General features: G+C 37.8%; 1 protein-coding gene across 23 annotated transcripts in view; it reads left to right on the top strand.

The window, feature by feature from the left end:
• Positions 1-23,251, top strand: part of LMNTD1 (lamin tail domain containing 1) — a 475,396-nt gene that overhangs the window by 306,029 nt on the left and 146,116 nt on the right. For 7 of the 23 annotated variants that reach the window (XR_015721650.1, XR_015721641.1, XR_015721642.1 and 4 more), the window contains exon 6: positions 9,269-10,384. The exons of 13 other annotated variants lie outside the window; for them this stretch is intronic. The gene's annotated coding sequence lies outside the window, so the exon portion shown is untranslated. Of the gene's footprint in view, positions 1-9,268; positions 22,238-23,251 lie in introns of those variants that run through there. 3 more of the 23 variants (XR_015721647.1, XR_015721646.1, XR_015721644.1) reach the window with 3 other exon arrangements.

Genomic DNA, 23,251 nt, shown 5'->3' with positions numbered 1-23,251 from the left:
GAAAAGAGCAGGCTTAAGAAATTAAGCAGGCCCTGGGGCATCTGGGTGGCTCAGTAGTTAAGCATCTGCCTTTGACTCAGGGCATGATCCCAGCATTCTGGGATTGAGCCCTGCATCAGGCTCCTCCACTGGGAGCCTGCTTCTTCCTCTCCCACTCCCCCTGCTTGTGTTCCCTCTCTCGCTGCCTGTCTCTCTCTCTCTGTCAAATAAATAAAATAAAATCTGAAAGAAAGAAAGAAAGAAAGAAAGAAAGAAAGAAAGAAAGAAAGAAAGAAAGAGAGAGAGAGAGAGAGAGAGAGAGAAGGAAGGAAGAAAGAAAGAAAGAAAGAAAGAAAGAAAGAAAGAAAGAAAGAAAGAAAGAAAGAAAGAAAGAAAGAAAGAAAAAAGAAATTAAGCAGGCTCTGAGTGAACCTGCACCAGGGGGTCCAACTGGAGGAGGTAGAGAAGGTTCTAGTACCCCTCAGAGCAGACAGACTATGGAGGGATAGGGTCCATTTCACAGGAATTGTTCAGTGAGTTCCCTGACATTATAGATACAGAAACATAGCCCAAGGGGTGTTCCGGTTGCAGGGATATAAATGGTGATGCTCGGACCAGAATAGCCATCCCCCAGCCTCCAGAGCTCATTTTATTCTTTGTTATTACTCAGGTCAGATCATTTTATTACTTTGTATTACTGAGTTGTATTGGAAAGACGTTATGGTTCAGAAGCCTGAAAAACACAAATTGAAAACTTAGGGCTAGGCGGTTGGTTAAGGGAGTTTTGTGGGGATACTGTGAAATCGGAGTCATGTTATTACTCAAGCAGAGCCATTGTGCTAACTTTCTGCTTAGCTGGCTAGGAAAAAATGAGGAGTAAGTGTGAATGGAAAGGACCTAGCTACAGAGATAACCCATTAACACTCTGCTCTGCTGTATTTGTGTGTATTTGTTATGTATGTTTATGTGCATGTAAATGTTTGTGCCCAACATTCTTGGATCTGTTGCGGCTATTGTAATGCTATTATGTACTTTTGGTCTACAGAACTCAGTCTTTTCCATGTAGCAGCTGAAAATAATAGAAAGTTTCAGTTGTAAGGGCAATGTGTGGACACTGGGATGCTTGTCATTTTATTTGCCTTTAGACAGGATACGGGTAACTTGTTTTACAAAAGTGTTTGTGATCTCTGTGTGTTTTGAAACCCAGATCACATGGTTAAATGTAATTAGCTTTTAAGCTAAAGAACCACTAAATAATGCAAATAATGGTAGCTCAATCCTCCTTGACCTTGGACAACAGTTAACATTATTTAAACTCGTAACTTAGTGGATGGGTTTGGGCTGCTCAGTTAGCTCCACGCTATCAGCTCTCTAGCTATGGCCAGCTAGCTCTTTTTTTCTACTTTCAACAAGTCAAGGTCATTGGTTTAATCCTTTTATTAACTTTTTAGCTTTGTCTATGCCACAGCTGCGCACTGAGTATCTCTTCCTAGTTTTCTGTTTTGCAAATGACTATTTCTGAAAATACTGGAGACTAATGAAAACTGGCAGAGTTTGGTAACTTTGTGGATAGTACTCAGTGTAAGACTGATGGCAAACTTCCAGGATACTTTTAAGCCTAAGAGGTATGATTCTGTCAGTTAACCAGTTCTGAAAAGAAAGATCACTAACTCAGGAACAACTGACACTGCATCCTTATTCAAGGTGCAATGGTTGTGTCCTTTTCATATGTAAAAGGTATTTTCAGGGCATGTTGAATATAAGAGCAGTCACAGGGTGTTCTGGTGGATCCAATGCCAGTACAAATCAAGTCTGGGCTGAAGCTAGGTTAGGCTCTGAGGTGCACAAGCCCAGTGAAGACAGGTACATACCTGAGGTGCAATGCATCATTAGTTTCAGATGTAGAGTTCAATAATTCATCAGTTGCATATAACACCCAGTGCTCATCGCATCACGTGCCACATCCCAGGAAACACCAAAGGTCGGACGCAGGGAAGCTGAATTCTGTCATTAGGTGCAACTCTGAGTGCAGGCCACAAAGGGCCAGGGGGCAACAGATAGAACAGACCCTGGCAGCACCCTGCAATGGAAATGGGAGGGCGAAAGGAGGTGAGTGATGTAAGAGATTTGAGGCACTTGCTGTAAACAGAAAGTGTATCTGAGGGTGTGTTGTTAGTATCTGTTCACCATACATATGGCCACGTATGTGGCATACAGGCCAGAGCACAGGATCAGAGCAGATACCCAGTACCATTGCAGAATGAGATATTTCACTTTAATGGACTTTCCAAATACCTGAAACAACTCTTTCTAAAATGCCATAATTCATACATTCATAATTGCCAGGGAAACCTTTTCAATCAATTATATATTCCTTGAATGGGAAGTAATCAGAGAGGGAAACAAACCATAAGAGACTCTTAATTCTAGGAAACAAACTGAGGGTTGCTGGAGGGGAGGTTGGTGGGGGGATAGGGTAACTGGGTGATGAGCATTAGGTGATGTGATGAGCATTGGGTGTTATATGCAACTGATGAATTATTGTACTCTACATCTGAAACTAATGATGTGCTATATGTTGGCTAATTGAATTTAAATTTAAAAAACTCTTAAATGAACAACAAAAAAGGATTATATATTCCTTCGCCTTCTCAATCAGAATTTATAAGCTCAGCGTAAGCCTTACTAGATGACCGTCCCTGACTGTCGTGTAAAATAGTGAAGACTTCAGGTTTATTAAGCTCAGACAGACTTCTTGTCCATTCAGAAAATATAAAGTCTCCCCAGAGTAACACATTTTTAAAAAGTTGTGTTTATTTATTTATTTTTTGTATTTTTTTTCTCAGCAGTGTGATGGTGTTTCTTATTACATCTAACCTTTCTCAGTGTGTCTACCTTTATTAGACTTTCCCTTTTCCTCTACTGCCAACTTATTTCTGATTATCTGTTTGGGACTACAAACACAAATGTTCAGGTTTGTTAAAATTTTGTGTAAAACAAGATGGTACTGAGAAAATGTTATGGATTAAGCCTATAAGCTGTAATATCTGAATGTCCAACTTCAAACATCTATTTAAACTACTCAGGATCTTTTTGGTTATGTTTAGTTTAGAAAATGTTATGGATTAAGCCTATAAGCTGTAATATCTGAATGTCCAACTTCAAACATCTATTTAAACTACTCAGGATCTTTATGTTATGTTTAGTTTTACTCTGTTTTCATAGTTGAGACTGTCAGGGGTCATCTCTGACTATATGAGGTATTCACATAATGTGAAATGTTATTTGACACTATACATTTTCTGTCATGTCTTTCCTAGAACTCTGGCACAGAATAAGGGCTTAACAAACATTTATTGTAGAATAATATATTGATGAATGAAGGCAGGCCATACAGTTTCTGTCCTGCAAAATTCAGCTACCTGCCCAGTTCAGCAGAAAGCACATATAAGTATTAACTTAGAATGATGTGAGTAAAAGCCAATGATGCAAGTATCATTTTGCAGTGGTCACAAACCCAAGGGCAAGAGCAACACTGGCCAGCACAATCTTTTGTTTTATGTCAGTGCCTGTGGATCATGCATGAACTCCCTAGTTCACTGGCCTCATCACTGCTTTGTTTTTTCACACTTAGCCAAGTCATACAGTTAGGTTACCTGTTTCATATACCCTGAGGGTGTTTGGATTTTCAGGTCCCTGAGTTGCTGTCTTATATAATCCTTACTGAATATTCTCACCATACAAGGCAGTACTAGATTGTGAGAAACGTGTTCAAAACCCAAACTCTTGATTCCCCTCCAATGCCAAGCCTCCCTTCCCACAGCCTTCCCCAACTCATTAAATGTGCCCCTCCAAATGCTGAAAACCATAGGGCTGTTCCTCTCTTTTTTTCATGTCCCTCATTTACTCTGTCAGCAAATGATGCTACCTTTGAAAGATATTTAGAATTTAAGTATTTCTCATTACTCTCATTGCTACTACTTTGGTCTAACCTGTGATCACCTCTAGCCCAGATTATTGTAATAGCCCCTGACTGGTCTATCTGCTTCCACACATGTGCTCTTACACTTCTCCCCACAGAGAGATCCTTTTACTTTGGAAGTAAATCACAGAAATTCTCTGTTAAAAACCCCCTATTAATTTTCTGTCTCACTCAGCGTAAAAGCTGAGATCCTCTCCATGGCCTGTGTGCCCAATGCCTCCCTTCCTGCACTTCTCCAAGTCTTACTGCCTTCCTCTTTGTTTGGTATGGACCATACACACTGGCCTTGTATTGTGCCTGGAACATCCCCAATGCTTCCATCTCATGGCTTTGCACCTGCTTTTTCTCCTATTTGGACCCTCTCCCATTCAATAACCAAATGACTCATTTCCTTTTCTCCTTGAGGTGAGTGCCCAAATGTCCCCATTTTGGATAAGACTTACGCAACTACCCTAGCTAAAATAGCATCCCCACATCATCTTCTAGCCCCTTTATCCTGATTTATTTTCTTCACAACTCCTTACCTGATATTAAACATTTATTAGTCTGCCTCCTCCCTCAAGAATGTAATCTCTTCTTAAGGGGAGGGACTTTGTTTTATTGTATCTCAAATTTGTAGAAAAAGGCCAGTTTTCTTGGCCCAATCAGCATTTCTTTAATGAGAAAATACATGAATAAGTGAAAGCAAAAAGTAGCAAAGAGATTTATTTATGCAAGAAACATTTATTATGTGTTAACATGCCACACACTGTCCTGGGTCCTTGGAATGCTTCAGTGAACAAACCAGAAGAAAGGTGCTCTTGTGGAGTCAGGCACTAGCAATGAACAGAGATGAAGAGAGCAGATAAGCAGGCAGCCCAGGACAGTGGTTTGCAGCCCAGACCCTGATGTCAGCTCCCCTGGGTTTGAGTCTCCTCCCTGCCACTTAACCAGCTATCCTAAACAAGTCACTTAAAAGCCTTTGTTGCTTTGGTTTCTTTCCATCTGTAAAGTTGGGGTGACATATCTATTGCTTAATGTTGGTGAGAATTACGAGACGCAGTGCACATAAAACATTTGACATGTGGTAAGTATTCAATAAATATTGACCATCGTTAGAGCAAATGAAGATATGGAAGCAAACAGTAGTGGCTTTGAGATGAATACGATCCACAAAAGGTTTTGTGAGAGGACCAAGGTGACCTGGCACTTGAAGCTGCAGTGCTGTGTTTAGTACATTTATGTTCAACACAAGGAAAAGAAGTCAGGTCAAAAAAAAGGTGCATAGAGACAAGTCAAACTGAATGACTTACTCTGTGCGAATCTGCTCTGTACCTGGAGCACAGGCAAATGGAAGAGTCACGTGAGAGAAGCAGCAGTTCTTGTGTTACTGTGGCAGAAAAGCCAGTAAATTTACTCCTATCTTGTTGAAGGAAAAGAACACTTATATTGAAAGGGTCTATTTTACTGCTTTGCCTATCCTTCAGAGAAACAACCAATAAGAAGTGAGATTCATAAAATTTATTTTACTAGCTCTAAAAATAAGAATTGAGAGCATAGAATTAAACGGCATTGTACTAAGAGGTTGTTGAAGTTCCTGATAACGTAATGAAAGTCCCATTTGGGTTTTTTGTTTGTTTGCTTTGTTTTGGTTTTGCTGGAATGTCCTTTAAAACCACTGTATGGAAAATCACCATAGGTGTTGCTAGTTCATCTAAAATACAATCATGTATGGGAACATAGAGTCTCCTGTAGGAGAGCAGCTCTGTCATAACTGGAAATAAACTATGACAATAGCCAAGCTTTGTTTTTCCTTTTACTCAGCACAGGACACCTGAATTTCAAGCAGAGCTAAAGGAGAGTCTAAATCATAAAATACACACGGTCATCTATGTATATATTTCAGATCTCTTGAATATTTATAAAGCCGAAGTTTTTGGAGATACAGACTTCAAAGGATTCCCTGAGAGGGGTCAGACACTTCTACTCTAACTCTGACTTATTTGATTATAGCCAGAATTTACATGTAGAACAAAAATCTTACAACAAATGTTTCAAAAAAAAGAAAAAAGAAAAAATTAGCAAATCTATCTAGGATCAGCCTTGGTGAGAATTCTCTTGCGTTAGCTATGCCCAGGATAGCTTGACCATCCATTTAGACAAAAGTAGTCCACGCCTGGAGCAGGACCACGGAGGGAAAAGCAGATGTGCCAGGGAGGGGCTCCAGGCAGCCCTGTGCATTGCCTCACCTGCTAAGGGCTGGGAACTCACTTTGGAAAAATAGCAGAATGAGCACCTGCAGTCTTAGATCATTCTTTCCTGGATCTCAGCCTGACTACCACCAGCCAAACTGCCCTGAATAACCATCTGGAGATGTGAATATTCTTCTAAACAACTTCTTAAGGCAAAGACAGACACAAAGGGTGTTGGAGGGCAGGTGATGGTGGCTGATTTCTACTAAGCATTTTATGAACTGATTATAAAAGGCAAACTTCAAACTTTGAGCTGGTTTATTATATATTTTACATGCACTGGAAAGAAGTGAAAAGGGTTGCAATGTGGTTTAGCTTGTTCATTCTATATTTTGTCATTTGGAATTTTTATATTTTAAGTCAAATTGATAATCATTTTTATATTTTTCATTTTGGTTTTATTTGGAGCATAAAGCTGGAAAACCAATTAACAATATATAAAAGGTTGACAAGTACATACCACCAACCCAGCAGTTCTACTTCTGTGGCTATATTCTAGAGAAACTGCTATGTAAGTACACAGACAAACACATACAAAGGTGTTTTTTGCAGTATTGTTTTTAATAGCAAAAATTTGGGAACAATCTAAATGTCACCAGTCTGAATAGGGAAATGGATAAATAACTCGAAGCAAATTATAGAATGTTCCTACAATGGTATGGCAAAGACTATGAATCAGTCAAACCTCTTTCCTCTTCTGGGGCAAGTCATTTCACACTGATGAAGATGGGTGATGAATTTCATTCATTGTTTAATGAATGGCTTTCAAGTGTTAAATATTATGCTAGGTGCTATGGGTACAGTAGGATAGAACACCTGCCTTCATGAAGATTATAGCCTTGCCATTTTTGTACTTTACTAACCAAAGTATGATCTTGAAATTAATTTAGGGTTATCATTAGATTATTTTAGCAGGTGGTTTGATCTCAGAGTTCATTATTAAATTACATTGATTAATATTCAAACTGATGTCCAATGATTTTACTAAGAAAAGAGCAAATCCTTAACTTTCAGTTCAACCTTGGCTTTTCTGGTTCCTAATGCCTCCTTCCTTTCTAGACCTAGGTGCTACACTGCCAGCCCTCCTGAAGGTCTCATCACAAGGAGAAAGGAGAATTGATAAAAATCACTCCCACTAAGATCTTTCTAGGGACTTATTAACATATTGCTCCAACCCCAACAGCTTTTCCATTTTAAGGGAGAAAAGTCTTAACCCAAAGCAGTGGTATTCCAAGTATCACTAATGGTATTGCAAGTATCAAATTCTTGTATCTACCCCTCAGAACTCTTCTCTTTCATTTATGACACTGATTCTCAGCTCCAGCTACACATTAGAATCACCAGGGGAATTATTCTAAAACACACTGATGTCTGAGCCCCAATCAAGACCAATTAAATCAGAATCCTCATAGGTAGAACCTGGAACTAGGAATTTTCTAAAAGCTCCCAGTGCAAGGTTAATTGGCAGCCTTGGTTGAAATTAATCAACATAACCATCTCAGGTAAAATCCTACAGTCATCTGACACATAAACAACCACAGAGGGACAAATATGAAGTTGTGAAGGCAGTTTTAAAATCACGATGGTGGGGCACCTGGGTGGCTCAGTTGGTGGGGCGTCTGCGTTCAGCTCAGGTCATGATCCCAAGGTCCTGGGAGGGAGCCCCATATTGGTCTCCCTGCTTGGTGGGGAGCCTGCTTCTCCCTCTCCCTCTGCCGTTCCCCCTGCTTATGCTCTCTCTCTCTCTCTCAAATAGATAGATAGATAGATGATTGATAGATAAATAAATAAATAAATAAATAAATAAATAAATAAATAAATAAATAACATCATGATGGTATTCACCTGAAAAAGTTAAGATTGGGACAATGATTGAGAGAAAGAGCAGGCTCTGGAGACTAGGTAAGTTTGTGTCATTGCTGCACACACTAGCTGTGTGAGTGTGTACTTCAATCCCTGGGCCTGAAAATGGGGACAGGAACAATACCTACCTCTTGTAAGACCATTACAAATATTAAATACTTAGAAAAGTGTCTGCCCATTACCATTGTGTCCTTCCAGAGTTGCTTCAAATTTTGCTTACTCTAAAATTTCCTTTGAATCCCTGAGGAAGAGTAAATTGATCCATTCTCTGTCCCCACACACCTTCCAAAGAGACTAATATTATTCACCTATTTATCACTTGGCACTGCAGTTGATGTAATTTTTTGTTGCCTCCCCTTATGACAGTTTTCTGTCAAGTATGATGAGGCATTTCACACTAAGGAATATCATTTTATCACTAAGGAAATAAACATCAATCCCCTTATTTTACTGAACTTTTATCACCCTCCCCTATTTTAACTCTCTGAGAAAGTAGAAGCCTCCAAAAGAGAACTCCTACACGATCCCACTGCCACGTCTACCCACACCTGCATCAGTGCCAATACATCCTGCCTTCCCCATCACCATGGGTGAATGATCCACTCTCCTAGTAAAGGTCACCCCTTCCACCAGTCCATGCGGTCTCGTCCATTCTTTGTACTGGGACACCTGCCTTATGGACTTGATCAACATCAGTAGAGTGTCTGGTATTGGTGATGCCTCTGAACCTAGAGGCTACTCTGGACTGGACCGGGACACTGGGGTTCTGTAAAATTCAGCTATTACCTAGGTAGTACTCATTAAAAATAAAGAAAAATCCTGTACATAATAGGGCCTCAACTTTAATATTAACATTAATGTTAATATTAATTTGAGGGCCATAATTCAGCCAATAATATTAATGTTAATATTGATATTACTAGCAGCTAAGAAAAAGCAAGACTTAGCCAGAGTTTGTGAGTCTTAATAGCTGTGCAAATTTCTAGTCAAGTTAAACTTCCCTGAGCTGCAATTTCTCTTTCGTAAAATACATTATTGGAAGGATTAAGTGAGAGTTTAGCACAATTCTGACACATAGTAAGTATTCAGTAAATATCGGTTATTATTACTGATTCATCTGTTTTTCCTTCCCTAACCATACTGTCTGAAATAGTATCAGTCATATTATTATTATCTCTGTTCTCTTATCCTGTGGTCTTTATTTTCTTCATAGACCTTATTGTTAACATCTGTGAGAGAGAGAGAGAGAGAGAGAGAGATCTGTCTTCCCTATTGTAAGTAAACATAAGGACAGGGACTTTGTTGGTTCACTGCTAGGTCAGGAATAGTGTCTGGCACATGAGAGGCACTTAATAAATATTTATTGAATAAGTAAATGAATGATTATATTCCATATGCTCGTAATTTAGGCAGAAGCATGAAAGACAACTTATTTTTAAAGTTAATAAAACACCTCATACTGGTGAGAAATACTTATGACAGCTAAATTACTAACATTAAGAAAAAATTTATGGCAAATCTTTTTTTTTAATATATGACAAATCTTAATTTCTTTACATTCACTCTCTAGTTTATGGATTGGAGAACTACTGATCACTATCTTCCTAGTGACCATTTTTGAGTTAATGAGCATTAGTAAATCCCTCCTCAGTCTCCTCATTCCTGGCCTGAGAAATTTCAGTGTCTTTATTACTTTCTAATAATTAAAATATATGGTTCTATGTGGTTCTTTCCTGAATCACATCCAAAATCTTCACATCCTTCTTCGGTTTGGAGTTCAGAATTGGAAGTGTATTTTATTACTGACCAGTGCAAAGCATAATTGCTGAATTACCTCACAAGTTCTACTAGGGTTCTCCTATTTAAATATCCAGGAATCGTGCTTTTGTATTTTACTGAGTTACAGCACTGACTCGTGGTCAGCATGTTATTCGCAATGACCTCAGGAACTTTTTCTGCCCAATTTGTACATCCCAGCCCATCCTCATCTGGTGAACAAGGAGTTGATTTTGCTGTCTAAGTTTTTCCCTTTTAACTGAGCTTCATTCTGTCTTTGGCCCCTATTTTAGGCTGAATTGTGTCCCCTCAAAATTTATATGTTGGCGTTCTAACCTCCACTAACTCAGAATGTGATTATATTTGGCTATAGGGTCTTTGGGGAGGTGATGAAGGTAAAATGAGGTCATTAGGGTGGGCCCTACTCCAGTATGACTCACAGAAGGAAACCCATGTGAAGACAGAGAGAAGGCAGCCCATCAGCAATTCAAGTAGGCCTCAAAAGAAACCAACCCTGCCAACACCTTGATCTCTGACTTCTGCATCGAGAACGGTAAGAAAATAAAGTTCTGTTATTTAAGCCATCCAATCTGTAGTACTTTTGTTATGGCAGCCCTAGCAAGCAAATACAGCCACTTCTATTTACCAAGCGTACTTTGAATTCTGATACAGTCTCCCTATACTCTGCTTGCAAAGTGCAATTTGCTCTTCTGCAGTTGACCTCTGTCACCCTGTTCTCTTTTGGGTTTCTGAAAATTAATTTTAGAAGGAAAACACCCAAAAGAGAATGGGCACCAAGTCTGTTGCACATGATAGGCTCGTGGAAGGTAAATTAAACTTTAGTCTTGGTTCCAGTTCATACTTCATCACTCTGAGGGATATTTGGAAAAGCAACCACGAGCAGGTAGGTGTGCTGGAGGTCAGCACTGAAGGTGTTACCCAGGGACCCAACAATTGAGGACTCGGGATGAATTGAGCTTATCAAGGGAATGCATCTATACAGACCAGATAATACCAAGAACTGAGCTGTAGGAAGCATCAGGGTTGGTGGAAGGAAGAGCTGGAGAAGCCAGAAATGGAGCCAGAATGGCAGCGGATGAGACAGAAAGAGAACCAGGAAATGCTTAAGAAATTTAATGATCAAAAGCCCTCTCATCCTCCCCCACCCCATCTGTCAGCATCCCTACTGGCACTGGCCGTTGGTGACTTACCTCAGTAAACCCAGTGGACACTTTTTGCAGACGCTGTCTTTTTTTTATTTTCACCCTCTGGGAGCACTTGACATTGACAATCATTCCTCCTTTTTTGAAATAGTCTCCTCCTTTGCCACGGCACTCTTTTCTGGTCTTCTTCCTGTCCTTTTGACAGCTATCCCACTGCTGTTCAGTTTCCCTTTCCTTTCGTCACTCTTCAAATGCCAGCTTTATTTAGGAATCTGCCTTCACCCCACTTCTCACTTAACACATCTCTCTCACATCAGCCACTTCTGTAGCTCTCCGTCCCCATTATAGGTGGTACCCTGTACCCTAAACGTCTCCAAATACTTTGTCTCTTCCCAATATTTAATTTCCCATGACCAATTCTCAAAAACTTTCTGTTGTTTTTTTAATACACCAATTTCATTTATGCAATCATCCACTCATTTATTCTCTCAATAACTATGTACAAGGTATTATGTGCCAGGCACAATTCAAAGCACTGAACTACAAAGTTAATGACTAAATGAGACTCATTTACATTTTACCAGAAGCCTTCAGTTCCCAAGTCCAAAAGAGTAAGTAGGGATAATAATAGTTTACTTTCGTTACAGTTTACATAATGCACGTGTATAGATGATAGACAGATAGATGATAGATAGATATAGATAGATAGATAGATAGATAGATAGATAGATAGATAGATAGATAGATAGATAAAATACTATGTGATGCTCATAACAATTCCATGAAATAGGTTGGTCAGATACCATAGTAACCTCTGGAAAGTCAAGTTCATTGATTCTTTTTTTTTTTTTTTAAAGATTTTATTTATTTATTTGACAGAGATAGAGACAGCCAGCGAGAGAGGGAACACAAGCAGGGGGAGTGGGAGAGGAAGAAGCAGGCTCATAGCGGAGGAGCCTGACGTGGGGCTCGATCCCATAATGCCGGGATCACGCCCTGAGCCGAAGGCAGACGCTTAACCGGTGTGCCACCCAGGCGCCCCAAGTTCATTGATTCTGACAAAATTATCTTTTTTTAAATAAATATGCATTTCTATTCTATTTTAATAATAAAAAGTAAACATAATAAATATATCTAAATAGCATACTGCATTTCAGTTCTATTATTGGTATAAGAACAAATTGCCACAAAAATAAAACCTGGATAAACTTTATCTCTTAGCTTTTGGAGTATTAACTGAAATATGTGATTAGCACAGAGATGGCTTGTAGCAAACGCTAGGTAAAAAAAAAAGGCTAGAATTATAAATAAAACCTTTTATTTTTTATCTTTTTTTAAAGATTTTATTTATTTATTTGAAGCAGAGAGGGAGAGTGATAAGAGAGAGATCATGAGTGACGGACAGAGGGAGAGGGAGAAGCGGGCTCCCTGCTGAGCAAGGAGCCCAACGTGGGGCTTAGTCCCCAGACCCCAGGATCATGAGCAGAGCTGAAGGCTGAAGCTTAACTGACTGAGTCACCCAAGCATCCCTAAATAAAACCTTTTAAATAAATGTATTCCTCATCTCATAAAAAATGGCAAAGTCTCTTTACTCAGGGTATTAATTTTCTGTTGTTGCTGTAGCAAAATACCATAAGCTTAGTGGCTTAAAACAACGCAAATTTAGTAACTTTCAAATATGGAGGTCAGAAGACCTAAAATCAATGTTTTGGCAGGCTGTACTGTGGAAGCCTTAGGAGAGAGTTTCTTTTCTACACTTCAGAGGCCACCAGCCTCCTTGGCTCATAGACCCAGTTCTCCATTTTCAAGGACAGCAGAGCAGCATCTTCAGTCTCTCTCACCTCTGCTTCCACCATCACATCCCCTCCTTATCTCTTACTCTCCTGTCAGACATCTCCTCCCTCTTATCAGGGCCCTTGTGATGAGGATAACCTAACAACATATTGAATTTCCTGACACTAGTTTTGCTTTTGAATTTTCAATTTAAAAATTATTCTCAATTAAAATAGTTTTTCTCCAATTATTAAAAAAATTACTAGAATTTCATTTATGAAGTGATCAAATTTACCAATAACCTTTTATTATAAATTTTATAGAAGGATTTAAATGTGCCAGAGGATTGACTAGATAAAGTTGATAGGTAGCAATTGAGTATTGTATTTTCTCCCAATGAACATTTCGATATTATTTTTAAAAATTTTTTTGAGTATAGTTGACACACAATGTTATATTAGCTTCAGGTGTACAGCCTGTGATTTGAGAAGTCTATCATTATGTATATGCTCGCCACAAGAGTAGCTACCATCTGTCCCCATACAATGCTATTACAGTACCATTGACTATATTCCCTGTGCTGTACCTTTCATCCCCATGACTTATTCATTCCATAACTGGAAGCCTGTATCTCCCACTCCTCATCACCCATTTTGCCCATCCCTACACTCTCTCCCCTCTGGGAACCATTAGTTTGTTTTCTATATTTATAGGTCTGACTCTGCTTTTTGTTTGTTTATTCAGTTGTTTTCTTAGAGTAGTTGTTCAGTACTGCTGACAAAGCGTGTGTTAGGGATCACAGATATCTCACATAGAGATGGTTAAATATAGGGAATGACATTCTTTTTTCAGGCAGTTTATTCATTTATTTTAACAAGAAACATTTTAATTTCTCTGAAAAATTCTAATTTTGCTATGTCTCTATCAAATGCCACAGTATTTTTCTTATTTCAGTGGTTAACAATAGGAAGAAAAGCTCTATCTCATTGAATACACACAAAAACCTTTGAGTAGGTACAGTTATGTTAAAGCTAAAATGGTAAAACAAGCTTAACAAGCAATCTCTATCTCTGAACTGAAATTTTGCTGTTTCAAGGGAAAATATCTTTGAATGACAAGCATTTACTCTTTAATTCTACCACACATAATAAAGGCAAAGAGGCCAAAATGGTAAGCAAAGGAAATATAAGTTTATAAAGAAACATTTATTATCTTTTTTATTACATTATGTTAGTCACCATATGTACATCATTAGTTTTTGATGTAGTGTTCCATGATTCATTGTTTGTGTATAACACCCAGTGCTCCATGCAATACGTGCCCTCCTTAATACCCATCACAGGGCTAACCCATCCTCCCACCCCCCTCCTCTCTAAAACCCTCAGTTTGTTTCCGTTTAAAGAAGAAATCGGGTTGACATAAAATGGGTCCTATTCTAATTTTTGAATGCAAAGCTTTTGCTCTTTCAGGACTAGGATCAGGCTGCAACACTGAAAATACTTTCATTTTACTTAATTTACTTGCTTGTGTGAAATAATTTTATGGTCAATATGTAGTTGACTTGGCTCATCAAACCACTTGCCTGGAAAAATAGTCAAGGAAGTATTTTTGAAATTCTCATGGCTTCGTGTGTGTGTGTTTGTGTGAGAGAGAGGCAGACAGACACACAGAGAGATGAAAGGAAAGGCAGTCTTTATTTCTCCCCATTCTAAACAAAATACTTCCTACCACCATTAAAACAATCAAACAGCTTCTTTTCATTGTGTTAATCTTCTCCTCAGCTTGATTGGCAGTGTTTTTTAACTCATTTTTCTTTGTGGTCTCATTTTTCCTTGTGGTCTCCCCTTCCTCACCACCTACTTCTATCTGAACGTTTTGTATAATTTGTCCCTGATACACCACTAAAATTGCCCTTTAATAATTTGTATTCCTAGTCACCATATGTGATAGCTTAGCCTCAGTTTTTATTCTTCTGAACTTCCCTGGCATTTGATAATACAATTTTATCCTTCATTTGACATCCTTCCCCTGCATTATATTGGTTCTCCTTTGCTCCTTTTTCTGACTCCTACAAGCCTCTACAAGTAGATATTTCTCAAGGTTCTCTCTCTCTTTAAGACATTATTTTGAGGATCTCATCCACTCATACAATTTCAACTGTTAAAGGAAGATGGCTTCCCAATTTTCCTTCCATCTTAGCCTCTGTTCCAACCTCAAACTTCTTATGTTCAAAACCAAACACATCTTCCACTGAAGCCAATTGTGCCTTGAGACATCCTCTGACTAATGAGACCACCATTTTCCCAGTACAAATTAAAAGCCTTGAAAATTTCTGTTTCTTCTCCCTCTTCTCCAACTAATGAGCCACAAAACCCCATGGGGCCTACTTCCCTATACCCCATTCGCCATCTCATTTGCACTATCACTCCTTTAATTCAGCCTCACACTGCCTTTTCCCTATACTGTTGTCCTAGTTTCCTAATAATCTCCCCCCTTCATTTTCTTCTTTCTTTAACCAAACCTTAGCCACTGCCAGCTATGAATCTGTGTGCAAAAGCCCTCAATGGCCTTGCATTGCCTACTAAACTAAATCTGAATGAAGTGCATCAGTTACAGTATGATGTCTAAAATAAGAATAAGAGGGGTAGTAGACTGCTCCACTGCACATTAATGTAATCAGAATTGTGTCCTATGGGAGCATTTCACCTAAAGGGGGATATAAGAAACAGAGTTCAATAAGAGTACAATGACCAGGTTGGGGAAAGATCTATGACCACGTCACATAACAACAAGTGGTTAAAGAAGTGGAGATATTTTGGCCATAAAAATCACTATTTATTTATTTTTAATTAATTAATTAATTTTTTAAAAAGACTTTATTTATCTATGTAAGAGAGTGAAAGAGAGAGCACAAGTCTGGTGAGGGACAGAGGGAGAAGCAGACTCCTCACTGAGTAGGGAGCCCAACTCAGGGCTCAATCCCAGGACCCTTGGATCACAACCTGAGCTGAAGGCAAACGCTTAACCGACTGAGCCACCCAGGTGCCCCACGAATCACAATTAAAAAAAAAAAAAGACAGTTGATCTCAATATTTTAATAACTGCCATTTGGAAAAGGACTTTTTTGTTCCATGCAGTCATAAGGGGTAGAATTTGAACAATTAATGGAAGCTATAAGAAAAATTATTTAGCTCAATATAAAGCGAAAATAGAACTAAACAAAGTTGGGACAGGAACTCTCAAGAGATAGCAGATTCTCTGTGACAGAGGTTGTTTTAAATTGGATGCTTTTCTGAGAATGTTATAGCATTGATTCTAGAATATAATTCTTTCAGTCATATAGTTGTTTGTGTAGCTCTTTCTTAGCGTGGAATGCAAGACCAATCCACTTTTCCAGGTTTTCCTCTTAATTTTTATACATGTCCATGCCATTCCCTATGTGTAATTTCTTTGACTTACAGTTCTGTTAAAATTTTATCCATTTTTCAATGGCCAAATCATATGTTGCCTTTTCTAGGAAAATCTCTGTCCTTCCATCTTATATACCACCATGAATAGATGAGTTGTTCTTCTATTCCAAATTGTCAGTACTTCATTTACCCATTTAAGGCACTCAGTCATCATACTCATGTTATTTGTTTATATTTCTCCTTTTACCTAATAGGATGTCAACTTCATGAGGCAGAAATTACCTTTATATTGATATATCCTCTCTATAGGACCTAATATAATAGAATTCCTTTCTTTATTCAACCAATGTATATTTCTTTTACTTTAGAATTAAAAGACTAGAATAAATCATTTCTTAGGAGATTTTTAACAAAAAAATATATGAATCTGGTTCTAGAATTTATTTAATAATGAATGTACGAAAGCCTTCTTGTCCCCTCATACTGACTGTGAGTACAAAGAATCAGATATACTGCTATCAAAGTGGTTTTGTAAGAAAGTTTTTTAAATCTGACTTTGAAATGTAGGTAACTTTATTTTTCAAGAACTTTTGCAACATGCTTATTGAGATAGTCAGCACATGTTCCTGATAGAACTTTGAACATTAAAAGAATTGTCCATCTGGTTTTATTTTTATGAAATTGACACCAAATCAGAGCTCCACAAAGTTAAATGTTGTATAATGAAGAACATCAAAAAAAGTAAACAGTGAACTCTGGCAAGGCTTATGAAAGGGAACATCTTATTGTGATACATCAGAAGTTTTTACCATTCATTTATCTCTACCTTTTCTTCCTGCTCTTTATAGCAATACAGAACATTTCCATTGGTGCTGATTTCTGTTTGGCAAATTGCAGCCAAGAGTCCAGATGTTTTTCAGTGTGAGTTTACAGAAACTTGTCCAAATTTCAGAAGTGCTGTTAGACTAGGTTAGATAAAACAAGAGGGGGAAAAAAAAAAGACGATAGAGCAATTTACATTGAAAACTAAGCCTAAATTCTTTACTTGTTTCAACTGCTTTTGTTTCTCTCTTTTTCTTTCCCATCTGTGTTCAGTTCTCAAGTGACTCAAATTAAGGGGACTAAAAGCCAAATTACGAGGTGAAAGGCATGACTTTGGCCTCCAGGAAAATCCAAATATATGAGAATCTAGTAAGACAGTTTCATCAGGTCAGAGTGTCTTTTACTTTTGATAAAGGACACTTCTTAGGAAACAATCTTCTGAATCTTTTCACTGTCGGCCATTAAAAGCCCCTTAGAATTATCCTTAGAGAAAGCTCTTCCATGTGGGTCTGAGGCAAATGTGACACTGCCAAGAAAAGGAAGTCCTGTGACTCCCTGACCACTTCAGCACCTCAGAAATTAACAAAACTCAATGATTTCCCTCTAAGCATATCTTACGCTTTCTGGTACGTTGCCCTTCTATCCTCTGACTTCCCCTTTCCCCTCGGCCTAAACAGGAGAAAGTCAGAATGCTGTGGCCCAAAAACTATCAACAAGAAGGTTGTAGGTATTTTCTTTTTCAGTTGGATGCATGCCCTAAAAAAGAAAAATTTAGGATTAACAAGTTGCAACCTGAGTCATGCTGTCCAATTACAAGTCTGATTTCATCCTATTCTGATAGATTTATGAAGAGGCAAAAAGATTTTAAAATTTAATATGGCTACTCTCCCTCTTTCTGGTATTATTAAATAATTAGAATAAATTTCTACATATAAAAAGAGCATGGTTAGAAACAATCAAACTTATTGACATTATTACCTGAAACATATTTTCTAACATTCTAGCATAGGCATTAAGATGTTGGCCAACCATTCAGAAAAGAATTAACTTGGTTTTCAGTAAAAGTGGAGCATGAGGACTGATGATTAAGTATTGATTTTCTTTTCTTATGAACTTCTCTCTTGTGTTCCAAAGGCATTAGCTTTGTTTTGCAGGAGAATTCAATCTACTCTGGGGTTTTAATCCCCACAGTTGTACCAGCTCTCTAGAAACGTGGGTAGGATAAGTGGTGGCTGCTTTAGGCTGCGCCTTGGTGTGTAACACTTCTGCCAGTGCAGGGACTCACAGAGTAAGCAGATGTGGGGTATTGCACAGTGAATAATTGCTTTATGCCATCTACGCTCCCTTCAGTCTAATTCGTGGGCTAGAAACATTTTTATAATTATTCCATGTGGAATATTCCCGCTATAAAATTTTAAACCTCATAATCCCTTCTTGGAAACATGGCAGGTACCTGAAACATCAAAACAATAATCAGATCCTTTATTTTTAATGTAAAAAATGTATAAAATGAAATATATAACATATTTTAAAAACTATATACAGGCATATGTAATTTTAAAAATAAGTAAGACAGACAAAATTATAACTACCACCCAGGTAGAGAGATAGAACAAGCAGAACATTAACAATGCTTTGAAGTCACCTAAGTACCCATTCCCAGTGCCAGCCCCTAATAGGAACCTTCAACCATTATCCCAAGTTTTGTATCTATCAGTTCCTTGCTTGACTTTGTAATTTTCCAGTTATGTATGCATCTGTAACATGTGTGTCTATATGTGTGTTATATAATTTTGTAAGTTTTCAATTTTATATAAAAGATATCCTACTTTTTTCCCAGTAACTTGTTTTCCTTAATATGTTTAAGAGAGCCATTCATGTAGATGTGTGTAGCTCTAATCTATTTTTGATTGTTTTCAGATGACTAAATGGGTGTTGTATATGTGGAAATGTTATTGTTTCCAAAATTTTGCTGTCATAACAGATGTTTCTGTGATTATCTTTATACATGTATCTTGAACAGTTATTGCTGGGTTGTAGGGAATACATGTGTTAACTCTGCTAGATAATGCCCCAGTTGTTTTTTAATTTGGTTTCCAGCAGCATATAGGAGTTCCTCTTCTTCCATCTTCACCAAGATACTGTCATACTTTTTAATTTGATATGTCTTAAATGGGATCTCATTGTATTTTTAATTTTTATTGTCCTAATTACTAATGTTGAGGATATTTTTTATGCTTAATGACCACTCAGTTCTCATTTTTTGCACATTTTCCTATTGGAGTATTTCACTTTTACCTATTGATATGCAGGCTTTCCTCCCATTTTAATTGTGAAATATAATAGTATAAAACAAAGCTACACAGAACATCTATGTACAATTTAATAAATAATTTCAAATTATAACTTAATAGATAATTTCAAGCAAATATTCATGTAAGTACAACCTACATCAAGAAATAAACATTTACAGGACCCAAGAATTTCCACAAGTCCTTCTCTAATTCAATGACACCTTTTGCTCCAGAGGAAACCATCATCTTGATTTTTCTGATGATCATTTCCTTGCTTCTCTTCATAGTTTTTCATCTAGGTATCTATTTCTAAACAATATAGTTTAATGTGGTCTGTTTTGAACTTTATACTATACAAATTCTTTTAGGTTTTGCTTCTTTCTTTATTTTTGGGGGGAAGGTTGTTTCTTTAGATCAACATTGCTTGTGAGACTTAGCCTGATCTCATATGCTATCTTGAAGGGTACAGCATTTGCAGTTCATCTTACTGAGTCTTATAGCTTTGCCTATAACTCGAATTAACAATGGATTATCAGTTGAAATTTCAATAAACCTAAAAAAATAACATTCATCTAAATCCATTTATGTCTTCCATTTTACCCCATTTTACAAATCTCTCTATGTTAATTCCAGGTGAGTCAGGAGATTTCACTAAATTGCTAGTTAGTTGCTATGGTAACAGATTTATTTTCATTTTATTGCTACCTTATCCCTGAACGTTTTATGTTTGTTATAATCATGAATTAACTTTAATACACCCACACTTTACATCTACAGCCTCAAAGGCATGGCCAGTTCTTTTATATTCTTTTCTCTTTAGTAGCCTAAATATATACCTTAGAAGAACTTCTGGTCTTCTGGGTTCATGGAAATATAATATGAAATAATGAGATAAATTATAAATATTCAGATTTGCTGCCCAAGCCATGGTGCTTAGTAAATACTAATAATTAGGGTCCAAGCATATTGCTGATTACATATAGACTAATTAAAAAAAAAAGCTTTACTACTTTTTACCTAGTTTTCTGTTCTCTCACCCTCTTTCCTAAAATGCCCTTAGAGTTCAACTCAAATTAGTTCCATTCAACAGTTATTGAGGACCTAGGCAATATCCCCTCCTCTAACCATAAAAAAAAGAGAGAAGAAAGAAAGGGGGAAAAAGTGCTGATTTCTTCTTCAATGTATCTATAGTCCAGGCGAGAAAATGTACATATAGACCAATAATTACCATGTAGTATAAGGACAATATTAGAGGCAAAGACAGGGTGAAAGTCACATAGAGAAGAGAATGATTAACTCTATTAAAGTTCAGTGGGTTAGGCAAAGACATCACAGAATAAGAAAGCATCAAAACTGGTTTTTAAAGGATGAATAGAAAATTTCCACACAGGGCAAACATGATAGTCAAAAGCCTGATGGTTACAGTGAGTACAGCAAACTGCAGATGATTCAGTATTGCTGGAGTTTAAAGCACAAAGGGGAAGCATGAAGAGAGATGAGGCTCCAGAGAAAGTCCAGGTCTTGTCAAGGTTTGTAGTGGAGTTTGAACTTTATTCTATAGACAATAAATATGGGGACGTGATCAAATCTATGTTTCAGAAATATGACCTTCAAGGTGTTGTGGAATTTAGGTGCCTAGCTGTATAGTATTAGGATTGGCTTGATGGATAGTAACGCAAAATAATACCACTTTAAAAAGCTAGTCCAGAGACCCAGTTCAGGGCTGATATGACATCAGAAACTCCATGGTCAGAAGCTCAGTCTCTTCCTATATTATTGCTCTCCTATGTTGCTTTCATGTATGCCTCTCATTATGTCTAAGATGGCAATATCTACATCCCAGGCAACAAAGTTGAGTAGGGACACAGTAAAAGAGGGCGAAGTATGCCCACCAACTGTCTTTTTAAGATCTCGGGAACTGCTGTATGACTTTTCTACCTACCTCCCATCGGCCAGCTCCTAGTCACATGGTGATACCCAGCTGCAAGGAAGTGTAGCAGGAAAAAAAAAAAACGGAAATGGAGGACAAATGACAGTTTTTCCCACTGAAAAATAAGACATTGGAAGGAAGGGAAGCCAGTAAAAGACTACCGCAGTATTGTGGTGAGAAATAATATGTACTGCATCAAGGCACTATTTGTGAGTTTGGAGAGTGAAGGCAAGATCTAAGAGCTGTTTGAGAAGCCAATTGGTTTAAGAGTTGGTGATCTAGTGGATGGGATAATCAGTCTCGGTTTCTGGCTTGAATGGCCGAGTAGATAGAGGTATCGCTATGGGAAATTTTCACCATCACAAAAAAGACGGAAGGAAAAAAAAATTAAAGCAAAACAATAAAAAAATCAAAGTAGTGTCATTACAATATAAACACTTCTTGCCTTTGATAATACATTTTCCCCAGAGATTCTCTCAAATGTTTGGATTTTACTTAAAAGCAGAAGTAGAGACACAAGTATCCAAATATGCATTTAGTTATTGGGTCTCCTTAGGCTCCTTTAGTCTGGAATGGTTTTTAAGCTTGTCTTTCATAACCTTGACCTTTGGGAAGAGTACATTTTATTGATTGCTGCTCAGTTTGGGTTCACTGAATGTACCCTCATGATTAGATTCAGTACTGTGTTTCTGGCAGGACTGCGGAAGAACTGGTGTGGTGTCCTTTGTGCATGATATCAGGGGTTACGATGATGCCAGTTGGTCCCATTATGTTGCTGGTTGTTATTATTTTGATCACTTGGTTTAAGATGGTGTCTGTCAGGTCTCACCCCTGTGAAGTTACTCTTTTTCCCTTATACATATCTAGTGGGGGAATACTATGTAAACATCCTGTTTCTCATCAGAATTTTACCCATTAGTAATTTTAATCCATGCATGATTCTTTGGCTCATTGATTACATCATAGTTGCCAAATAGGTGTTTTCAAGTTCCATTATTCCTTTTTTTTTTTTTTCCAAGTAAGTGATACGGGGTACCTGGTGGTTCTGTTGGTTAACCATCTGCCTTCAGTTCAGGTCATGATCTCAGGGTCCTGTGTTGTCATAGGGCTCCTTGCTTAGCAGGGAGCCTGCTTCTCTTTGCCCTTCCCTCACCCCTTGTGCTCTCTCTCATGCTTGAGAGCTCTCTCTCAAATAAAAGTAAGTGGTATGCCCAACGTCGAGTTTGAACCCAAGACCCTGAGATCAGGAGTCACATGTTCTACCAACTTACCCAGCCAGGCACCCCTCTATCATTCCTTTTACATTAAGTTGGCATTCAGTTTTCAATCATGAATTCTAAATGTTTCATTCAAAACTGTTTTTAGCGTCTGATAAGAATACAATTTTATAAAAGTTTTTTCTCTTGGGAATTTTCTAGAGTGACTGTAGGAAGATATAACAGTAATCAGAGTGCAATCATTTTTTAAAACTTCAGATCTCACTTTTTCTTATTACTTTGAAAATTTTCAACCTCTGGTGAATTCAGAAGGATAAGTATAATTGAATCCCTGCACACTGTTTACTTTAGATTCACTAGTTAACATTTTACCACATCAGCTTTATTTTCTTTTTTTGCTGAGCCATTAGAAAGTAAGTTGGCATTGTGATGATACTTTATCAAGAAAATACTTTGACATGCACTTTTGAGGAATAGGGACCTTCTCCTACATGGTCACAATAGTGTATTCACATTTATTTTATTTTTTTTTAAAGATTTCACCCATTTATTAGAGAGAGCAAGACTGAGAGAGAGAGAGAGAGAGCGAGCACCAGTTGGTCGGGGGGAGAGTCAGAGGGAGAGGGAGAAGCAGACTCCCCACTGAGCAGGGAGCCCAGGACCCCAGGATCATGACCTGAGCCAAAGGCAGACACTTAACTGACTGAGCCACCCAGGTGCCCCTTGTGTGTTCTCATTTAAGAAAATTAACAATTCTATAATAATATCCAGTAAACAGTCCATATTCAAATATCTTCATTTTTTCCCCACA

The sequence above is a fragment of the Ursus americanus genome, chromosome 25 (genome assembly GCF_024610735.1).
Source record: "Ursus americanus isolate L20-20 chromosome 25, mUrsAme1.1.p, whole genome shotgun sequence".
In the NCBI taxonomy this organism is placed as follows: Eukaryota; Metazoa; Chordata; class Mammalia; order Carnivora; family Ursidae; genus Ursus; species Ursus americanus.
The sequence above is the reverse complement of the archived record's forward strand: the minus strand, read 5'-3'. Positions and strand labels throughout refer to the sequence as shown.